General features: G+C 47.3%; 1 protein-coding gene and 1 pseudogene across 25 annotated transcripts in view; both read left to right on the top strand.

Moving 5' to 3' along the window:
* KALRN (kalirin RhoGEF kinase) overlaps window positions 1-22,352 on the top strand; it is a 675,882-nt gene that overhangs the window by 97,698 nt on the left and 555,832 nt on the right. The window lies entirely within an intron of this gene.
* On the top strand, window positions 5,581-7,468 carry LOC125103236 (drebrin-like protein; annotated as a pseudogene).

Below are 22,352 nucleotides of genomic sequence, written 5' to 3'. Positions count from 1 at the left end.
TGAGGGAGCCTTTGGGTAGTTGTAAATGCTCTACATCACCATCTGGATGGTGGTTACGTCAGTACATACATGTGTAAAGATTTACCCAGCTCTTCCCTTATGATTTATATACTCGACTGTGTTCAAGTTATACTTTAATAGAAAAGAAAAGAAAGCAAAAGGAGGTATTGCTGAAGTATGACACTGGGTAGTTTGCCCCAGACCCTGGTATCTTCTTTTTGTCTACAGGTTATCAGTGTCCTTAGGGGACCAGCCTCTGAAGCTTCTTGTGAATTTCATTTTATTTTTAATTTTTATTTACTTATTTATTTATTTGAGAGTGAGCACACTGCAAGTGGGTGGGGGGGGGGGTTGGAGAGGAAGAGAGAGAATCTTAAGTAAGCTCCACGCCCATTGCAGAGCCCAGCATGGGGCTGGATCTCAACACCCCTGAGATCATGGCCTGAGCTGAAATCAAGAGTCAGATGCTTAACCCCCTGAGCCACCCCGGCACCCCCACTTCTTGTGAATTTTAGCTTCTGACTCCTGTTCTCAACTTGCTCAGGAAAGAGCTCAGGCCTGGAAGTCAGGAGGCTTCTGTTATAGTCTCTCTACCCCTCTTGCCAGCTGTTTACTTATGGGTAAGTTCCACAAGGAAGTTTATGAAATAGGTATTTCAATCCCTCCTTCAACTTTAACCCTCAGGGTTTGGTGACCATCATGTTAGGTACAATGTCAAAGAGTTTTAGGAAAAATCAAGAGTCACCCAAATACCAAGATTGTTAGACTTGAATGGGAGGGCATTGATCCTAGCTACTGATTTGAATCATATGAAGAGGTGCCATCAAAGACCATGTTGTGACTTCAGACAGTTGGGCAGTGATTCATGAATCATTTTGGTATTCAACCTAGGGTAGTCAGTAGCACATAGGGTGACTTGTGTGTAGGGAAATATGGTGATTACAGACACAGCCATTGCCAAGAGGTCTGTCTAGGAGACACATTGGGCAAGCATCAGGGGTTTAAAATGATGGTTCTTTCCAAGGGGACACCTTTGGACCAAAGTGGCAGAATGAACAGTGCTCTGCTTAGACATTCAGGTCTAATTCCAGCTCTTCTACCAAATGGCTATAGGACATGGGATACCACCTCACTTCTCTGGGCCTTTAGTTTTCTCATCTATAAAATGGGACACTAGATGTCTTATGTTCTTCTCAGCTTTAACTCCCTATGTTTCTTTCTCAAACAGCTAACTCTCAGTTATTTCTACATGTGTGTTATGTGGTCAATTTTAAATCCTGAGCTGACTTTCTCTTTTCATATGGCTGTTTTCTATCATTCCTCGCCTTTGTGTTCAGGAAAGGCAGATTCATTTTTGAACAAATAGGTCCTTCATAACTCTGCTGTGAAAAATCATGTTGTCTCCTAACAATAATGTCCATTATGCTGGGTTATTGATTATCCATCATTTTGATTACCCAGTATCTCTTTGCACCATTAGTGCCAATGACCAGGTGCTGCTGAATGACACAACTATTGCCCTGTCCCGCCTGCCTCCCTCTGCTCCATTAGAGTCCCAGCCCGGCATGCACTGAGGAGCAAAGCCAGACATGGGTCATGTTCTGGTTTCTGCCATGCTTTCCTAAGGGTTGTGAGGGCAGCTCCATCGGCGCTCCTGGGGCCCAGGGTCTGGCTGCTGGGCCAGTTGACAATACTAGAGGTGAGCACTGGGATGTAGCACAAACACTTTTGGGTTTTTGCCTGGCCTGAGCTTGTAAGGCTGAATGAAAATGCAGAGCCAAGGAGAAAATATCTCATTCTTTTCAGGCCAGCCTGGGCAGAGGTCTTATTTTGCACGTGGCAGGACTTGGGGAAGGAAGAGGAGGGGCGATGGGGCCAGGAGAGGGTGACTTGGCAGCATCTGGGAGGGAATCAGGGCCTAGCATTACTGCTCAGGGAACAGGAGAAAAGCTGTGTGGCACCTTTATTTTTCCTGTTCCTTTGCAACCATTTCTGCAGGGATTTTTCTTCCTGTTTCATGTTCCAGATTCTTCTGTGGGGGTTCTGTGGGTCAGGGGCAGGAAACTAGGCCAGGCCTTGGCCTCTGAAGATACTGTTTCTCCCCTGGTAGCCCACCACCTCTTTGGAGAATGGTCCTGGTTCCTGCTTTTAGGGTGTCCAAACCCTTTTTTCTGACGTATTGTCCCTTCTTCTCTCTGTGTCCCCTCTGCCACTCCTTTATTTGGTGTGGGAGTTTGCTTTCTTCCTTTCTTTCTCTTTCTTTCCTTATTTCTTTCTCTCTCTCCCCCGCCCCACCCTTCCTCCTTCCTTCCTTCCTTCCTTCCTTCCTTCCTTCCTTCCTTCCTTTCAAGATTTTATTTATTCATTTGACAGAGAGAGAGAACAAACAAGGGGAGTGGGAGGCAGAGGGAGAGGGAGAAGCAGGGTCCCTGCTGAGCAAGGAGCCCAGTGTGATGCAGGGCTTCATCCCAGGACCCTGAGATCATGACCCAAGGTGAAGGCAGACACTTAACTGACTGAGCCACCCAGGTGCCCCTGGAGTTTGCTTTCTGAAGCCTCTCATAGATGATGGCATACTGACTGGTTCCCTGTCCCTTCCACCTGAAGTGGCCCTTCCTTCAAAGCAGGCCTCCTGAGGGGGACTCAAGGCCAGGGATGCCACCTATGATCAAACCCTGTGGGCTCTGCATTCTGGAAACTGTTTTCTTCTAGTGTGGTGCTGCAGATTTCTTTTTCCCTGAATTATCCTTAATGGTGACAAAACCTTGTTCTTTGAAGGTTAATTCAATTTTTGGAAACAACCCAGCTTCATTTGGGGGAAATCTGGGGAAAGAGGGAATCAAATCTGGGCAACCTTAGTGATAGTGGTTTTAGTATTAAAAAAAAACCCCAAAACCAAAAAACCAAGGTTTGCCTACAAAGTAATGACACACTTTGCTTATTGTTTATTTTGAAATGACAGCAAAGGTTGTTCTCAAGAGGAGACCAGAAATGTTTTCAGCATCTGCCAGGATAAGCATAGAGCCCAAGGAGGCAGCTGCAAGGAAGTCCCCCATTTCTCTGTTCAGTTCAGGAGGGTTGTGGGTTGCTTGCATGTCTGCAGCATTACAGGAGACCCAGGGCACTCTCTCTGACTGCACACCCACTCCTTGCCTTGTGGGGAGGAAGGGTGGGCTGATTTGGGGCTATTGCCAAGTCCCCTATAAGCCTGAATTCAGATGTTGCTGGGCAAGGAGATTGAATAATGAGAGGATCTGCATCAGGAAGGACCGCCTGATGTGGAGAGAGCTTACCCCAAGCCAGTGGACCTGCCTGGAACCACAGGCGAAAAGAGCTTGAGAAGAGTGGGACTAGGACAATGTGTTCCTTGTGTTATTCAAATGGCCTTTGTAAAGTTGTTTTAAAGAGCTGTTCTTTGAAAGAGTTGAGGATGTTAGAGTTGGGGTCTGGGCTCTGAGCAGCCCTCTGGGGACAGTCTGGTTCCCAAGGATTCAGGCTGTTTTTCAGAACAGGGACTGAAGACACTGGGGACATCTTGCTGGCTGCTGGAGAGAGCTCTTGGCCAAATCTGTGAACAGCCAGCAGGTTTTCCCTTCATGGCTGGGGTCCTTGATGATGAACTGATATAAGGGACATTCTAAATCCTTCGGTCTAATTGCTGAGCTAAGAATCAGCAAGGGCCTCATCCAAGCGGGGGAGAAAACTAATGCAGACTGAGCATCGACTATATGCCAGGCATTTACATACACCATCTCCTGTGAGACAGCTATTATGACCCCCATTGTACAGATGAGAAAAGAGAGGCACATGTAGTGAAGCCACTTCCTCTGATCTCCTCACTGCCTTCTCTCTTCTCATTGTACACTTGTTCAATCTTTGCTCTCTGCACATTGCAATATGATTATTTGTCCCCTCCTGGAGATTCTAAGGGAATTGGTCTGGAATGGGACCAGGCTTTGGTATTATTTTAAAAGCTCCCCAGGGATGTCACTGTGCAGCTAGGGACAAGAACTGCTGGTCTAGATGTTAGGTTTTTCATTTTTGTGTATCCCCAGGGTCTAGATCAGTGGTCCTCAAATTGTGTATCAGAATCAGTGTAACAAATCAGAAAATTTGTTAAAACTCAAGTTGCTGGCCCCACTCTCAGAGTTTCTTATTCAGCAGGTCTGAGGTTGGCCCATGGATTTGCATTTCTAACAAGTTCCCACGTGCTGCTGCTGCTGCTGCTGGTGGTGGTCTGAGCACCATACCCTAAGAGCCCCTGACCCCTTGGGACAAGAGTAGGTAGGTACTCAGTAGATGGTGGTTCACCAAATTGTCCAAGGATTTGAACCCTGGCTCACCTGGTAGCAAAGCCCATCCTCTTACCATGGTCCTGAGACCACTGTCAGGGAGCCTGGGAGAACGAAAGGGGTGGCCCTCATATCTGCTTCACCTCTGGGAGGAGGGTAGGACTCATTGGTCATTAGAGATTCCTAACAGGGAGAGACAATACCAGTTTCCTTCCAGGAAACCTAGTGGCTGTTGCAAGTTCAGAAAATCTGAGTAGAGGTTCAAGGCTGCTAAGAGGTCCTAGAACCCGGACCCAGGAACACAGACGGCTGCTGCGAGGTGTGACCTGACAAAAAATGGCCACATAGGTATATGTCCCAAAGTGTTTGTTCTAAAGCTGGTGATGCTGCTTTATCATCCCACCTTGTTTGTGCTCCATGGGAAATTCAGGAAATGGTTTGGTGATGTCAGAGTTTGGAGAGTGGGGTCCTGAGCCATCCTGAGTAGGGGAAAGGGCTGATGGGGTGGAGCAGCTATGACAGTGTGGGTAACTGGAATTTGAAAGGGTGTTTCAGGCCAGAGCCGGAATGGGGCATTTAGAAGGGGAGGAGGAGAGCTCTGCTGGCAAAGGCAGCAGAGGATGTGGGGGGTTCCATTCTCCTTCTGAAGGGATGTCTTGGAGACTTAAGTTGCCAGGTGTTGTTGAACAATGAATGACTTTTAAAAATTCACCCTAAAACAAACCTTCACTTACATGCCTTCTGTGTGCCCAACACTGTTCTAAATGCTTTGTGGGGCCTCCAAAAAATAAATGATAAAACAAGGAGTGTGATGTGTCCCATAACTGATATAGACAGGTCTTTAGGAGTTGGGGGAAGAGTCCTTTGGGTTGTGTGCTGGGGAGGGCTTTGGGAAGGCTGAGTCCAGTGGTTCTGCAGGCCGAGTGAGTGTGAGATAGGAGTGATAAAGAACTGTGTGATGTTGGGGTGTGGCTGCTAATGTGTGGGTAGCTCAGGCTGGGTACAATGGGTGCTTGTGGGGAGCAATGGTGAGGCTGTGGATGGCAAGGGGAAAGGAGTGTAAGATACTTGTTCTTGATTGTTCCATCCCTCCCTCCAAGAATGAGAACTGGGACTGTTAGAAACCCTCCTGGGGACCCCTCCCTTCTGACAGTAGGGCTGCTGGTACTGACTACTTCTTAGAAGAGTTTCTCCAAGAAGTCCTCACATGTAAAATTTCATCTTTTTTTTTCCTTTTCTTTCTTTTCTTTTATGGAAATATTGGAGGTTGGAAGGAGGAGAGGAAAGCTCCCCTCCACTACTTTTTACAGATGGGAGCACTGGGATCTAGAGAAGAGAATGGGCTAAAGATGTGGGTGTGGGTGTGGGTGTGGGTTGGATGCAGGGAATGGGTGAGATGGACATTTGAATGGAATGGTGTCTGCTTAGGGCAGGGGTCAAGGCACAGTCTTCATTGAACAGCACTGGGACGCTTGATCCTAGCATTGTCTCTTGTGTAATTTGTGTTTTTGTGGGTCTGGGAGGAAGTATGGAAAATAAGAGAGGTCAGGGTGGCAGTGACATGGGGCCTGTGGGGTGGACTGTGGCTGTGAACCTGAGCCAGGAGGGGCTGGCGCTGCAGGAAGCCTGCATGGGTGTGGTCACCGAGAAGTTCCTGAATGACTGGGCTTTCTTTACCTATGGGGGTAGCAGCAATGACATCCGGTGGTGGGCACTGGGAAGGGTGCCTGGAGATGGTGGAGGAGCTCAACAGCGGGAAGGTGAAGCATGATTTCTGCAGGGTGAAGAACCCAAGTCTGGCCTGCTCAGGTTTGTCCTCATCAAGTGGACAGGTGAGGGTGTCAATGATGTGCGGAAGGGAGTATGCACCGACCATATCAGCCTTACAGCTGCTTTCTGAAGGGGGCCCACGTGACCATCAATGTGAGGACCATGGAGCACATGGAGCCTGAGTGTGTCATGCAGAGAAGGTTCGCCGGGGCCTCAGGTGCCAGCTGTGCCTTCCCCAGGGAGAGCAGCAGTTTCCGGGACATGGTCCCCCAGGCCCCAGGGGGCTCTGTATACCAGAAGACCAAGGCCATATCTGAGATCAAAAGGGGTGGCAGAGGGGTGCCTGGGTGGCTCAGTGGGTTAAAGCCTCTGCCTACGGCTGGGGTCATGATCCCAGCGTCCTGGGATCGAACCCCGCATTGGGCTCTCTGCTCGGCAGAGAGCCTGCTTCCCCCTCTCTCTCTGCCTGCCTCTCTGCCTACTTGTGATCTCTGTCTGTCAAATAAATAAATAAAATCTTTAAAAAAGGGGGGGGGTGGCAGAGATAGCTTCTGGGCCAAAGCGGAGAAGAAGGAGGGAATCTCAGGCTGGAGGAGAAACAGTGGGCAGAGGAGGAGGGGCAGGAGCCCTGGGAGCAGGAGCCCTGGGAGCAGGAGCTGTGAGAGGCCTCCCACCTGGACTAGGGCTTCTGGGAGGAGCTGGGCGGTGAGGCTGGACCCCAGAGGAAGGGTGAGTAGCAGGAAGTGGTTTCAAGGAACATAGAGGAGCCAGAACTTGTCAGCAGCCAGCACATGCAAGGGTGATTTCCAAGCAGAAGGAGAGGGCTGTGGCCACATCTGTCCCCAGCTCCGGCCAGGCAAACCGAGGAGTCCCTTCCTGCAGAAGCAGCCCAGCCAACCAGAGACCTGCTTTAGCAGAGGGCCACCCCAGCCTCCTCAAGGTCCAGGGCAGATCTGCATTAGGAACCAGTGCCCAGCGCCCTGCCAGGTCCAGCACAGACAGAAGAGGAACCCCCGGAGCAGGAGACTCTCTATGTGGAGGCCTTGATGCTGCAGCCCTGAGTGGCTGGCTGAGCCCATGGCCCACTACCTATGGCTGAGTGGGAGATGGCGCTGTGCCCGGGCCCTGGACCACTACCAGGCAGTCAGGAACACCGAGATCTTCCAGCCCAAGAATCTCATCACAGGCCTTGACGTCATCGATGAGGGCTGGTGGCATGGCCGCAGGCCCAATGGCCACTTTGACATGTTTCCTGCTGACTCTGTGGAGCCCACCGAGTGCTGACCCTCCACTGCTGGCTGCACTGAGGCCATCCCTTCCCAGACATGCTTTACTTATTGCTGGGCAAGGTGGTGTGCGGGATGTGAGAGCCGTATGGCACTCCTCCAGGGAGGGCCTCCCCCAAAGAAAACAATTGGGCTCCCTCAGACTTGGGTGGCTCAGCCTCTGTCACCTTAAGTGCAAGGATACCCTCGTGATTCCTAAACATGCTCTGACAGCTCCCAGGCCCTCCCAACCAGCCTGGGCTTTGACCCCAGCAGACAACATTGAGCCAAGCCCTGCCCATGACCAGCCCCTCAGTGACTTCTGCCTGAGGAAAATGGCACTGCCAAGCTGGGTGGGCTGAGCAGGCTGTTTGCCTTTTCTTTCCTTTCCTCTTGGCTCTAAAGGGTGTTGCCTATGGCTATTAGTGACCCCTGGGACCAGGGAACTTAGCAGAGTTCATGACCAAAGTCAGAGTGGGTCATGACAGTTTGGGCCGCAGTAGATCGCCTTTCTGGCTTCTGTTCTTTGCTCCCAGTTCTCTGTCCCTTTGCCTGGGTTGTGGACTGTGGGCACTGGGGACAGGAATGACCATGCCCCCGTGAGTATATGAAGGAAGTTATAAAAACATCAGCGAACATGTGTCTTTTCATGTGGCGATGCCGCCTCTGCTGGCCCTGGCATGTGCCTTCAGCTGATTCTGGTTCAGGGAAAGTAGCCAGAGCAGTCTGCCTGCTGTCCTGCACTATTTCTGTCCCAATTCATCTGTATCTGCTTTCGGTGTGAGAACTGCCCTAGCAGGCCCTTGTTGTGATCCGCCCTGTTGTGGCCTGACTGCCCACCCCACCCCCCGCACCATGGAAATAAACCCCTTTCCTTTCCTGGGTGTCTGTGGGGTGTGTATGCACGTGTGCACCCTCAGACCTTGAGCCAACTGTTAGTGTTAGCCTGGAAGAGGCATAAACGTTAAGATGTGGAAAAAAAGAAGAAGAAAAAAAAAAGAAAAGAGGGGAGGTCAAAGCAGCTCTAGCCAGAGCATAAGTTCCCAAATCTCTTAGTGGCTGTAGCACAACTGGCATCTCAGGTTTCACACCTGGGTGCTATGTCCTAGGTCTGTGGTTTTCCAGAAGTCCCCTCCCACAGTTCATGCCACCTGTACCCTTCTAGTCTCTTCTCTGCCTCCATGTCCACCTCTGGGCCCAGTGGGAGCTGAGCATTCAGTCAGAACTGCAAAGTCCTCTCTCCCTGCTGGATTGTCCCTTAGTGACTTAGCTGGTCTGGAGGGACCCCTTACTCCACGTCACCCCCCCCCCGTCAAAACCAGTCATGGCTCCCCTAACTTTGGAGTCTGCTAGATCTGACTAAAAGAGGAGAGGGAGGGGTCTGTGCTCTACTCCTCAGGGGTATCACCCATGAGTATTTATACCAAAGGGGAGTGTTCCGTTGCCTTGGCAACTTTCTTGCATGGGTTCTGGTGCCCAGAATATCTGACACATCTCAGTGTTCCAAGCTCAATGGGCAGAGGTGGAGGAGCAGTTAAAAGGGTTTATCTCAATGATCAGGGCCAGGGCCAAAGACGAAAAGGGTGGCTGAGATAGCATATATCAGAAAAAGCAGAGGTCACAGAAAATTCCTTCATTTCTTCCCTGTTTGCCATCTCTCCTTCCACCTTTCCCCATGTAGTCACATCTTCCCCTTCCGTGATGCTCCTGGGGCCCCTTGGTTCTATGATCCCTCAGTCACTAGCATGAACAGGGGTGGGGAGGGGCCTACGTGGGCAGAGTGAACACTGGGTGTTCTCTGCTGGGTGCTGAAGGGAAGCAGTGGATGCAGAGGGAGGAGGAGTCAGGGACCAATGTGTGGCTCTCCATCATGGCGTTGGTCCTTCGAGAGCTCCCCATTTGTTGGGGGAGAGCTTGGCAACACTGCCGTGGTACCTGGCTAGAAGAAAAGGGAAGACGATGAAGTGAGGGGGCCCACAGTTTAGGAGAATGGTGTTCTCTGATGTTGTTCATCTATGTCTGTATGTTGGTACCTACAGTACAGATGTAGGGTGGCAGAATGAGTGTGTTGCAAAGACAGTTAGTGCATCTCAGGGCAGGGTCAGGGAGGATGCTAGAGGGCCTGCAGGAGGAGGGGCTGGAGAAGCTGGACTGAGGAGGAGTGGCAGAGAAGCTCTCTCCTCTCGGGTTCCATCCACGGGAACGTCCCTGTGGTGATGCAGTCCCCCATGCCTCCTTGGATACAGGAGGACCAGAGTAAGGAGGCAGAGGGCCCTGAGGTTGACAGCACTCCTTTTCAGTTGTTCTCTGGAGAAAATATGCCGAGTGGGTGTTTGTGTGTCAAAGTCCAGGTGTTGATGTTGTGTAAATGGGTCTTCCTCAGAAAAAAAGCTGGGCCTTCTCTGGCTTTCTATGGCATAATCCTCTTCAGCCATACTTTGGCCAGCATTTTGATGCACTAACTGCTTCTATTACTATGTAGCTTATTATGCACTGACCATGTGTGACGCCCTGTGTGGTGGAGACCCTTTGGAACCAGTCCTTCCCGCCTTGCTGAGAACTGCTGGACAGTGGCCCCTCAGGGACAAGGGGATAAGTGCACGGAGAAGCAAGGCAGAGTCTGGGTCGCAATGAGAAGGAAAATGAGAGTACACAGTGAGAAGGAAAAAGGGAGTGGTCACACCAGGGCTCCTGGGCTTCCCTCTACAGGGGTTTCAAGGAAGGTGTGGGCATTGGCCTTTAATCTGCTGAGGAGGGAGGTAGAACCCTGGGGTTTGGATGTTAGGAGATAATGAGTCATCTTTGAAGGAACAGTTTCAGGAGAGTAGGGGGAGGGGCGAGGAAAGCAGAGGTGAGATTTTCCCTGTTATCTGGAAGTGCTTCCTGGCTCCCACCTCAGTCTCTCTTGGTGCACCTTGATTGCTTTTATTTTGGTTTTGTGGACAGTGGAGATGGCTTTTCTGTGGTGCTTTGCGATGGCCTTCTGGTACTGGGAAGTGCAGGGAGGTACTGCCTTACTGACTCTCATATTACACCCCAGGGTCCCGCATTCTCATTGCTGGCTAACTCCAGCCAACAGGTTGTCTCTTTTATGACCCCTCTTGTTCAGATCCCCGGGGAGCTGTGAGCTTGCTCTTTCAGGCCCCTCTGCCCTCTGGTTTCTGACTCACTTCGACCTCCCCAAATAGGATCCGTGATCTCAGCTCCAAAATGACCCCCTCTTCCTTTCCAAAGGCATTAAAACTCTTACTTGCCCAGGCAGCTGGTAAATTAATGTACCTTTTGTAACTTGTGACTGACTGGTAGCTGCTCCATGGGCTTTCCTCATGGGAGTTTGATATTTAAAAGAAGCGTGTTAAACTAAAGAAGTAGACCTCTGATGGCAGAATTTCAGCTGCTATTGACAGTCAGGTGGAGTTGACATTTTGGGAGCCCTGGGCTGCATTTACAGAATGCAAAGCCCCTCCCCACTGCTGTATGTCTGTCCGACTTTATCATGAGGATGGAATTCCATTTATGGTGCCCGAAACCCAGCGTCAGGGGAAACATGATCAATATTTGGCTGGTAGAAAGGGAAACTGATGTATTTTGTGCTCTCCCAGAGCATATAACTAGGCCCTCTGAGTAGGTATCAATGGAAAAACTGTATCATTGAGAACTGAATGGGAATGCAAAAGCCTGCTCTCAAGTGGGGGTGAGGGGAACTAACGTTTAACTGATACCATCTGTATGCCCTGCTCTATACCAGGTACCTGACACTAAGACACTTGTCTGTCTTACTTTTCAGACAGGTTGGGCAACCTGCCCATGCACACTCAGGTGGAACAGCTGTCATTCACACCCAGATCTTTCTGACTTCAAGGTCTTATCCCATATCTCTGTACCGAGATGCTGGGCGAGGTCCCCTGTGATCCTCTGTCCCTGGCAAGGCTGGTGATCCCTCACTAGAGACAGGAAGAAGTCCTGCTTAGAGAGGGAAGTGGACTAGATTCTCCTGGGCCTGACCCTGTTTGAGAGCTTCTTTTGCTCTCTTGATGGGAATAATTAAATGTTGGCCCAGGGATTCTGTTTCCATTCTCCTTGTGACTTCTCTTATCATTATGTACAGTTCCTAACTCACAGAGCAGCTGACTTGCCTTCCCTGGGGGCTTAAGGAGCTGTGGAGGGCTGTCTACCCTGGGTGATGGGTGACGCCTCCTGCCTTCCCCCACCTCAGGTTTCCTTTTCCTGGGTTTGTGATTCATGATTTTTTTTGCTTGAATATCCTAGAGAAACCTTAGACAGAATGCCTAATAGGAAGCTGATCAACCTCGTCATCACCCTCCCCCCAGGTTTTCTTTTTTGCTGGACTTCACTCATTCTGAATATGGGACTCTCATTGTCTCGGTTTGCAGTGAGGGTAATTTTGGCTCCCCCTTCTCCTGTTCACCGATCACTGCGACTTTTCTGCTCATCCTTGAAACATCCGGGAGACTAGTCCTTCCTTGCCATCCTCAGTGCCAACGCCTAGTTGGGACCCTTGTCATCCCATGCTTATCAGCCCCTTCCCTGGTTCTCTGAGCTCTGCTGTCTTCCTTTCCTTAAATTCCTTGTGGACCATTTCTTTCCTCTGCCTGAGCATGGCCAGCAGTTTCTCATAGCCTTCTGGTGAAGGATTGGACCCTTCACGCCCTCAGCGGAGGCCCTCTTGGCTCACCCAACCCAGTTGGTTAGTAGTGTTTCCCACCAGCTCCTTCTTCTAAGTGAAGTGGTCTTCCACAGAGTGTGTTTCCTGCTTTTCCTCCTATGGATGAGATTTTTCCTGTCCCACAGGTCCTCACCTTTCTCCCCTATGCCCACCCACCCTCCGCCTGAATCCTTTAAAGCCTTCCTCCAGTCACCTTCCTGCACCAAATCCCCAGCAGCCACCCAGATCAGAAGCAACACTTCACCCATTTAAACCATGCTATGATTTATTTTTGTATCCCTACTTTGGCAATTTTTGTAACAGTTCACTAATTGTTAATTTTCACGTTTTATCACCCTGGTTGCAAATTAATTCAGGGCAAGGATTGTTTAATATACCATTTTCTTTTCCATAGCATTTAGCGCAATGCTAGGGACTGCCTGGTTCCCCTTCTTTCTGCTCACTGAACCCTCCTCACACTCACAGCCCCGGTCGTCATCCACAGGAACTGCCCCTTGTTAATCCTGGCCATTTTTCAGCCTGCCAGTGTCTTTGCGCCTGTTGCTTCCTGCAGTCCTTCTCCTGCCGCATTCTGATGCAAGCCTTACCATCTTGGAGAAGCAGTGCAATCCAGTAGAAAGTGCACAGGCCAGGGAGCCAGGTGGGTCTGGGTTTGAATCTTGCACCCACTATTCCTAGCTGTGTGGGTTAAGTTACTGAGTTTCCTTGAGGCTGGGCTTCTTAAACTCTAAAAATGGGGAAACAGTTGTGCTTGTTTCGGCAGCACATATACTAAAAATGGGGAAACAGTTCTTTATGGTCAGGTCGGGGTGCACAATAGGCCCTCAGCAAAGACTAGACTCCCCCCCACGGCATCCTCAAGTCCTCCCTCTTGCATAGGCACTTCCTGAGTATCCCATTTGATACTAGTTCTGCTGTCTCTGCAGTCCTTTTGCATTTATAGTATCAGGGATTCAGCCATATCGGAACTGCTCATTTCAGAGATCCAGAGACTGAGGCCCAGAGAGCCCTGCTGCAGGCTGTGTAGAGCCTATGGATGGCCAAGCCAGGTCTAACACTCGGGCCTGAGTCACCGCAGGTGTCTGTCAGCACCATGCTGTCCTCTGCATGCCCTGACCCACAGTGGAACCCTCCCTCAGCCCCACACATCCTGCCCCTTGCAGAAGGAACATGGAGGAAGGGCTTAAGAAATCCTTGTTGGTGTTCTGTTTATGCATGTGTGTCTCACTCCCCTGATGGATGTGTGTTCCCCCAGGCTGGACACATACAGGGCTTTAATGCTGTTCTCTGTATTTGGTACAGACCTAGATTTAATAATGGTGGGCTAACTTCAGGCCCAAGAACAAGGGTTTCTGCAGCTAGGCAGGAGGCCCTCTCTCTGTGGTTCTGGGGGCTGTCCCCACAATATCTTACTACCTCTGGTGACCATGATTCTGTGCAGTGTCCAACTGTGAGCTGCTCCAGGGGAGAAGGCTGTGTGTTTAGCTACGGTGCTCACTGTGCACCACTTTGCCTCCCATTCGGCACTCCTGGGCCACTGCCTCCCCCATTTCTCCTCCCCCCGCCCACTCCCTGCGCCATGCTGCTGCTCTGCCTGCTCCAGCTAAGAATATATCATCCTGGTTGCATAGCAACGTGTTTGGTTTCTTTTATTTCTCCTTCTCCTCCCACAAAACTGCCTGAGTTCTAAATTTAAGGTAGTGTGTCAGGAGATGCCCCTACCCCACCCATGACTCTGAAGCCCAGCATTGTTCCCCCTGTAGCTACTAGCTTTATGGGAACAGAAGCTGAATACTTTTTTCACTATCCCCAACACCTAATAGACTCCTTGGCACATAGTAGGTGTTCAGTAAGTATCTGTTGGATGATGAGAATCGTTTTCTCAGAATCCCTACAGTTGAGAGGTGTTTCTCAGACTGGGAAATGTTATCACTGACTCTGGGATGGTCTGTAGTTGACCACTCTTGGATGGACACCTTCTTCTTTTTCTCCAGCCACCTAAGAAACGTGTGGAGGAAAAGAAGGCACATATTTTTTCATGTTCTACTGGCATGTGGATGGTGGCTATGTTTTCCTCTTTCTTTTCTGGAAGCTGGTAGTTCAGTCAACCCACATGATTTATGGAGCCCAGTGGATACCAGTGTAATGGGGCTTCATGATTCCTGCCTTGGGAAGCTCATGGTCTAATGGCTAGGGATAGATTACTCTTTCTGGTGACAGGAATGTGAGGCTTGCTTTCATAGGGAAGCTTAGAAGTCACAAAGTACTAGGTTTGAATCCCAGCTCTGCTAATTGCAACTTGTGTGACCGTGGGTGGGTCGCTTAACTTAGCTCATGGATTGTAAGGTTTATGTGAGAAAAACCATGAATAGAATCTAACAGAGTGTCGGGAAACAGGGGTGCCCATATTAGTGCAAATTTTCTTTTCCCCTTTTAATGAGTGGACAGAAATATACCAGAAAATGCCTGTTAGTGCTAGTGATGGGATGCCATCAATATGCAGGCCTACAGAGAAGGGGGAACCTGGGAAGTATCTGCTTATTGGGTACTAGAGGAAGTGCTCTCCCTGGAGCTAATGTATTTCCTTTTTATTTTCCTTAGTTTAAAAAGTAGGTGTTGGCTTTCACAACTGACTTCCTGCCTACCCTACATTCATCTCTTTCCAAACATCCCAGTGTAGCATCCTGAATTGACTCAGGGTAAGCCTTGGGTGGGAGTGGGAGGTTTAGGGTCCAGAGTGAGGATGAAAGTTAAGGGGCTGCTCTGGGGTCATGGAAATAAGCTGGAAAAGAGGAGGCTGCTGTTTAGTTAAAAATAGTGTTAGCAGTGGCCGCAGCTTGGGGAGCAGCCAGGGGTCAGAAGCTGGGGCAGCCCCAGGCACACATTCCCAGCAGAGAACTTGAAGTTTGGCTAGCTGTTCCCTGTCCCTTGGGATGGGGTGGTGGACAGTTCCTCCTCACGTGTGTCACCTGTGCCTGCCCACAATGGGCAGCAGCATCTCATGTCCCCTTCTAGGCCTGCACATCACATTGCTTCCTCTTTTCCAGTTCACTTCACACACTGCCCAACCCACCCCCCCACCCCTTCCATCCTTCCCTTCTAGAGCAGTGCAAAGCAACATCCATTTACTAGACTTTTTACAAACCAGTCGCTTTGTACTAAGTGTTCTTGGGCTTCTGTGCTCTGGAAGTCTGTTGTCTGAGATAGCATCCTGGACCCACGGACTGCCAGAAAAACAATCGAAGAACAACCACTAAATAAACACAAAATAGATGAGATAACATGTTCCCATCCTGTATGAGTTGAGGCCAGTGGTATTTGTGGGGGCCTTCTGGGTGTGTATTTGAGAAAGCTTGAGAGTTTCCTGCTTGAAAAAGGTGAAGATGAGCTAAGTTCGTGCTTTCCTTGCACCAGTGATCCAGAAACAAGCCCCCCTCCCACCAGCAAGAGAATGGAAGAGGAGTGCTTTCTGGCCAGAGTTTAAGACTGGACTCTGGGAGGAGATGCATGCTGGAGGTGAGAAGTCTAGGGAGACAGGAGCCACATTTGCTACAGACTCATTCTGATAATTGGATGGGAATCCAGGTGGATCAAGTTAGATTAATCAATGGGTCAATCCATTGATTGAGCCATTCACCCACTCAGCAAACATTTAAGGAACATCTGCTAAGTACCAGCGTGAATATGAGGGCGTTCCAAGTCAGCAGTTTCTCATCCTAGCTGCACACTGGAATTACCTATGGAATCTGATGCTCAGGTTTCACCCCAGACGGTTATATTTAAAAAAAAAAAAAAAAAAAATCTCTGTGTCTGGGAGGCAGCCCTGGGTAGTTAGGTTCCCCAGGTGATTCCACGGTGCAGCCAGGATAGAAGACCACAGGTCTAGGTGAGCCCGAGGCTCCTTCCTGTAACACAGCCACTCATTGCCCCTTTCTGCTGAGGGCCCTTTCTGCCATTGCCTGCCAAGGGACGGGATTTGACAATGTGGCCTACAGCCGCTGAGATGTAGCCGGCTCTCTACCACGGGCTCGACCAAGTGTTTATTGAGCAGCTCTCAGAGGCTCAACCTTAGAGAGACACAGAGGTGAGAATAACAGTGTCCCCTGGAAGTAAATTAATATAAGCATCCATTTCCTTGATTGTTCACTTGGTGAGTCAGCACCAGCTTTCCTGATGAATGGGATTTTCTGTGATTTATTCTGTCTTGTCCCTCAGTGGAAGAGAAACAGTAACTGTATCTGGTGCCTTGTGGTTAAATGGAGTTAAAGCAGGTGGTGAAAAAGAGCCTCACACAGGTAGGTGGAGGGCGGGCAAGTAGGGCGGGTTGCCAAAGGGGCACAGTGTGTTCCTTGGGGAGGTTTTCACAAATACGCTATTGAGTTGTCTAAATCGTGAAAAAGTAGGAGTAACTAATACGGCTGTTTAATATGTGATTATCAGCAAGGGTTTGAGCCCCTCTGAATCATCTATCCGATCTTAAGGCATAGTGGAGTGACCCTGGCACTCAGAGAACATGCAGTCTAGGTGGGTAATTTACATTGATATGAAAAATGGAGATTGTAAGTACTTAGTTGTGTTTTGTGACTAACATCATCAGAAGCGTGGAGAAAGGAGCTACCAGAGAGGCACTGCCAGAAGTGCAGTCTGTGGCCTGGCTCTGTCCACTGTTCGTTGTCAGCCGGTAATGAGAAGGAGAGAAAGTGAAAGGAAGCATTGATAAACTTTTATGGTGATTTTCCAGAGTAATTTCGTCTGAAACTAAAAATTTTTTAAAAAGGGGCTTACACTTTGTTTTTAAAATTGCATTTCTCTAGTAATTCATTTTTATTGTATTTTATGAAAGGACCAGTCCATGGCAGATTGGAATCAAAAAATGAAAGAAAAAAAACAAAAAACAAATTCATCCTTTACTGCAGATGGTTGAAAGAGCTTTGGATGGAGTAGCTGGATATTTGAGATATCATGGCAAACTGGAGAGGTACCAGCAAGCGGGAGAACGGTGGAACTTCTCTTTGGTGTTGCAAAGGGCATTAGAGTATAGCCTAAAAACCCGGACCTAACTCATGCAGGAGGCTCTCAGACCACAAATGTTTTTTGAGGTTTTGGTGGATGCCGGAGTTTTATAGGTGCTTTGTATAAGTTATTTCATTGCCTCCTCTCACAGCCCTGTGTGGTGATAATGCTTGTCTCCATCTCTGTTTTGTGGAAGCCTAATATGCACAGCTCACTATGGCTGCTGGTGATTAGTCGACCTGAATTTTAAAGACAGATGTTTTGGACTCTGGAGACTGATGGTTCACGAACTCTCACTGCCATTCCACATAGGCCCTCCAGGTGACAAGGAGCATGGACCACAGACTCTGCCCCTCCAGACATTCCAAAATAGGAGTAAAAAGAAGGCCCCACAGATACAGATCACAGAGCTCAGGGCTGTTCTTCCAGAAAGATACCCTATGTTCTGGGGAGGGCAGGGCGTGGACCTTTAGCTGGCAGTCTTTTTTCTTCTCCTTGGTGCTCATTTCCAGGGATATTTTGTAGATGAACCCACCCTGGTTTGGGCCTTTTATTAGACTTTGAATTGTCTCATCAGCAGCCTTTGCCAGTGGCAGCTCATCCATCCACTTATTTTTAAACTTTCAATTTTTAAATAAAGATTCATAGGAAGTTACAAAGAAACATACAGGGAGATCCTGTGCACCCTTCTTCCGGCACATCCCATTGTTAGTATAATATCAGGAAATTGACATTGGTATAATCCATAGACTCACCCATCTACTTTTTTCTATTAATTTCTTTAAAAGATTAGGGGCGCCTGGGTGGCTCAGTGGGTTAAAGCCTCTGCCTTCGGCTCAGGTCATGATCCCAGGATTCTGGGATCAAGCCCCACATCAGACTCTCTGCTCAGCAGGGAGCTTGCTTCCCCCTCTCTCTCTGCCTGCCTCTCTGCCTACTTGTGATCTCTGTCAAATAAATAAAATCTTTTTAAAAAAACAAAAGATTATTTTTTTAGAGAAGTTTTAAGTTGACCTAAAAACGGAGGGTAAGATACGGAAATTTCCCCCATTTTACCCCATGCCCCCTCCTCCACATTCACAGACTCCCAGATTGTCAGCATCCCTCACTAGAGTGGTGCCTTTGTGACAGTTGATGAACCTACATTGACACATCATTATCACTCAAAGTCCATCATTTACATTAGGATTCACTGTTGTGCATTCCATTGGTTTAGACAAAAGTATGATAGGTATCCACCATTATGGTTTAGACACAGTAGTTTCACTGCCGTAAAAATGCCCTGTGTTCTGCCTATTTGTCCTTCTCTCCTGCTAACCCCTGGTAACCAGTGATTTCATTGTCTCCATACTTTGACCTTTTCCAGAATGTCGCATAGTAGAATCATACAGAATGTAGTGTTTTCAGGTTGACTTCTTTCACTTAGCGACATGCATTTAAGATTTCTCCATGTCTTTTTGTGGCTTAACAGCTCGTTTCTTTTTAGCACTGAATAATATTCTATTGTCTGGATGTACCATGGTTTATCCACTCCCCAACTAAAAGGTTATCTTGGTTGCTTCCAAGTTTTGCCAATTTTGAATAAAGCTGCAAACGTCCATGTGGAAGTATTTGCGTAGACATAGCTTTTAGCTCCTTTAGGTAAATACCTAGGAGCACAGTGTACCCATCTGTTTTTTTTCTCCCGCATTCTGGGTACCATGCTTGAAGAGAAACATCAAGAAGCCATAGTGTTACTGGAGGAGGGAGAGGGTGAGTAATCTGGAAGCCAGGTCACATCCAGATTGTTCTTTGTGACTAGTGTGACCATCTTATATGTTGATGCCATATGTTATTTAGTTCTCCCATCTTAGCATCTATAGCAGTGTGAGGCACATAGTTGACCCTCAGCAGATGTTTTTTGAATTGAATGTTTGATTCAGAGCAGAAAACGTACATATAAACGTAATGGCTGTCTTCCATATTGCTGGGCCTCCAGTGTGGAAGAAGAATGAGATTGATTTGTGTACCCCCTATTGCTCTTGAAGACAGAACCAGGATTAGTGAATGGGGGTGGGGGCAGGGAAAACATAAGGAGAAACATCCCAGATGGATTTATGGAAGAACTTTACCAAGAATGAGAATAATGCAACAAGGAAGTAGTCAGTTCCTCTACACTGGAAGAAATCAGGGATGCAGTGGAAACCTTTCGACATTGGACCAAATACGTTTAATAGGAGTCCTTCCAGTTTCTTATTTCTGAGAGTCAAAGAACATGCAGGTATAGGTAGAAATAGGGTGGTTGGGAGGAGGGCTCCGTTTATGGGTAGAGGGTATTCATGGAGTTTGAGGTGACAGCAAAATATTTTAATGGAAGAATATCTGTAGATTTTGAAAATATTATATTTGCTTTTTTAAAAGAAAGTCATAGGTAGCCAGATATATAAGACCCTTTCTCTCAGCTTCTCTGGGTAACCTATGGTATTTGTCCAGAGCAACATTTGGACTTCACCTAGCAATCAGACACTCATGTTTTTCTTTCAGGCAGCATTTGGCAACATCAGTCCTAGAGAAAATCATGGGAGCTGGATTCTGACTATAGCTGACATGTTTTTGTCATGTTAATCACTTAGATTGAAATTTAGGAGAAGATTATTGCAATTTCTATTCCAGAAAATGAAACAGGAATGAAGTAGGCACTGAGTTAATATGATCACTTCCAGGTGAAAAAGAAAAAAAAAAAAAAAAGTCAAGGTTCTTCAATGGGGCCATCTTAGAAGGTTAGTATATATTCATATATGATTATCCTGTAAGGTATGACTTTAGATGATTTATGTTTTTATTTCATCCAAGCTGCCAAGGAAGATCCAAACTGATATTTTTTAAGGTAGGGAATAGAAAAAGGAAGTAATACTTCTTTATTGCTTACTACATGCCAGGAACTTTACATTTATTATTTCATCCATTTTCACAATGATTCTGATGTATAGGTATTATCATTACTATTTTATGGTCAAGGAAACTGAAGCTCATCAGAGCACAGTAACGTGTTCTGGGACACATATCTAGTGAAAAGTAGAGATGAGATTCAAAGCCAAATCTACTGGACTCTAAAGCCACTGCTCTTCATACTGTTGGTATTCAAAACATACCATCTCTAGCAAAACCCAAACCTATCATATTCGTGAACAGATTTCAGAACTGTATCTCATATGTTTCAAACCCAGAGGTGTCAGTTTCCTATCTGCAGAAAAGCCTGCCCACACAGCACATGTTTCTATCATTGCTGATGACCTTTCTGTAGTACAGTCAGACTGAAGCATTCTAACCATGGTCCCACTCAACAGCTAATTGCCCCTAGTCCTGGCTCGTATCCAGCCCACTTTGTTTTCCTAATGCCTCCAAATGCATGATCCTGAAAGTGTGAACACTGTCTGTGGGCTTGGGTCTAGTTTCCAGCTTGCCTGCTGCCGATGTCTAATAATCCTAGCCTATTTTCAAGTCTCGGGATTGTGTTCTCACTGTCACAAGCAGGCTCAGAGGAGAGCCAGGAGACCTCATGGTACAGGAGACAGAGCACTGTGCCTGAAAGTGCTTTGTCCTTGCTGTATGACTTACCGTTGCTGGAGCTATAAGGAGTCCTTTTGCTGTCTGAGTCTTAGTTCTTTCATGAGCAAAAAAGGGATAGTAATAACCCCCCTCTTTTCTTTTTAGGATGAACAAGAGACTCATATGATATTAGTATCTAGGAAATTTTGTAAACCATGGGCATTGTACAAATTTAAGTTCGGTGGGTAAAAGAGAATGATCCCATCTCCTGGAAAAGCTTTCCTTCAAAAGGGGTGGAAGCCAGCGCACATGTTCTAGGTAAGAAACCATGGGCTCCTTCTGGCCTGCCAGGTTCTGTTTCACTAGAGCAGGCTTGGTCTCTGTCCCACATGCTGCTTAGCCCCGCCCTCCCCAACAGCATGGCTGTGTTTCTTGGCTTGGAGTACTGAGATAATTGCTCCGTATCTTCCCTGTCCAGTGAGCATGAGCCCATTAGAACTGAAAGATTGCCACTGGCTGAAGCCTTCTGAAGACTCTGATTGGGTAAACTGTGTTTGGCTCAGCTGAATTTGCTTGCTGGCTATGTAAATATTAGGGTTGTTAATCTTTATTAGAGGGTGTTAGCCAAGAAAAATTGCATTTTTAAAAACCCATATATTAACATGGGAGTGTTAAGTAAAAGTAAACCAAACAAAATTTAACAATTTTGATGTCCTAAAAGCTTCCAGTGAAGACTAAAAAGGCCTCGAGTGTGTATTTGTTCAATAAATAAGACTGTGGCTTCCAATTCTTTTTGAAGGAGAGGCATAAATCTTAAATAAAAAAGCCACTTTTCATTTTAGAACAAAAAAATCTGAACAACAAGAAGGTATCAACTTCACTGTCATTTAATAGGTTTGGATTTGCAAGTCAGTTTTCTTGTATTCTTTCCCCCACATAGACTTTGTCTTAAATTTAATTTGCATTTATATTTTTGTACTGTAAACTTTTAATCAAGTATAACGTACATCCAGAGGAGTACACAGATCCTAAGCTCAGTGAATTTGTACCTAGTGAGCACACTTGAGTAGCGAATAGAGCAAGAAACAGAACGCTTCTCCCGAACGCTGGCCCCCCAGTGTTCTCTTCCATTTCCAATCCCTCCCTTCAAGGCCAGTCTCCAGGGTGACTTCCAGCACCTTAAGATAAGTTTGCCTGTTTTGAAACTTTATATAAATGAAATCTTCAAGTGTATACTATTTCACGTCTCTCTTCTTTTGTCCAGCATTACCTGTGTGAGATCAATCCATGCTGAGTGCAGCAATTACACAATTGTTACAATTGCTGTGTAACAATCCAGTATATATATATATGCTGCAATTTATTTATCCATTTTACTTCATAAGTACTTGAGTATTTGAGTTGTCTCCAGGTTGGGGCTAAGCTGCTGTGAACACTTTTGTGTAGGTCTGTTGATGAATACATGCGCCCAGTATTGCGGAGTATTTATCTAGGAGAGAAATTACCAGCCTATAGGGTATGAGTATGTTTAGCTTTAGTTAAATCCTAACGAGTACTTTTCCAAAGTAGTTGTAACAATTTACTTCTCCACTAGCAGGGAGGATACTTCTACCTGCTCCACATCTTTGCTAACCGTTGGTATTATTTGTCTTTTTAATTTTAGCTCTTCCGGTAGGTGTGTGGTAGTGCCACGTTATGGCTCGGTTTTGTTTTGTTTTGTATTTCCTGGATAGTGAATGAAGTCAAGAACATTTTCATATGTTTATTGATCATTTGGGTGCTGTCTTTTGTAAAATG

Source organism: Lutra lutra, chromosome 1 (genome assembly GCF_902655055.1).
Source record: "Lutra lutra chromosome 1, mLutLut1.2, whole genome shotgun sequence".
NCBI lineage: Eukaryota > Metazoa > Chordata > Mammalia > Carnivora > Mustelidae > Lutra > Lutra lutra.
This window is presented reverse-complemented; position numbering and strand designations above follow the sequence as displayed.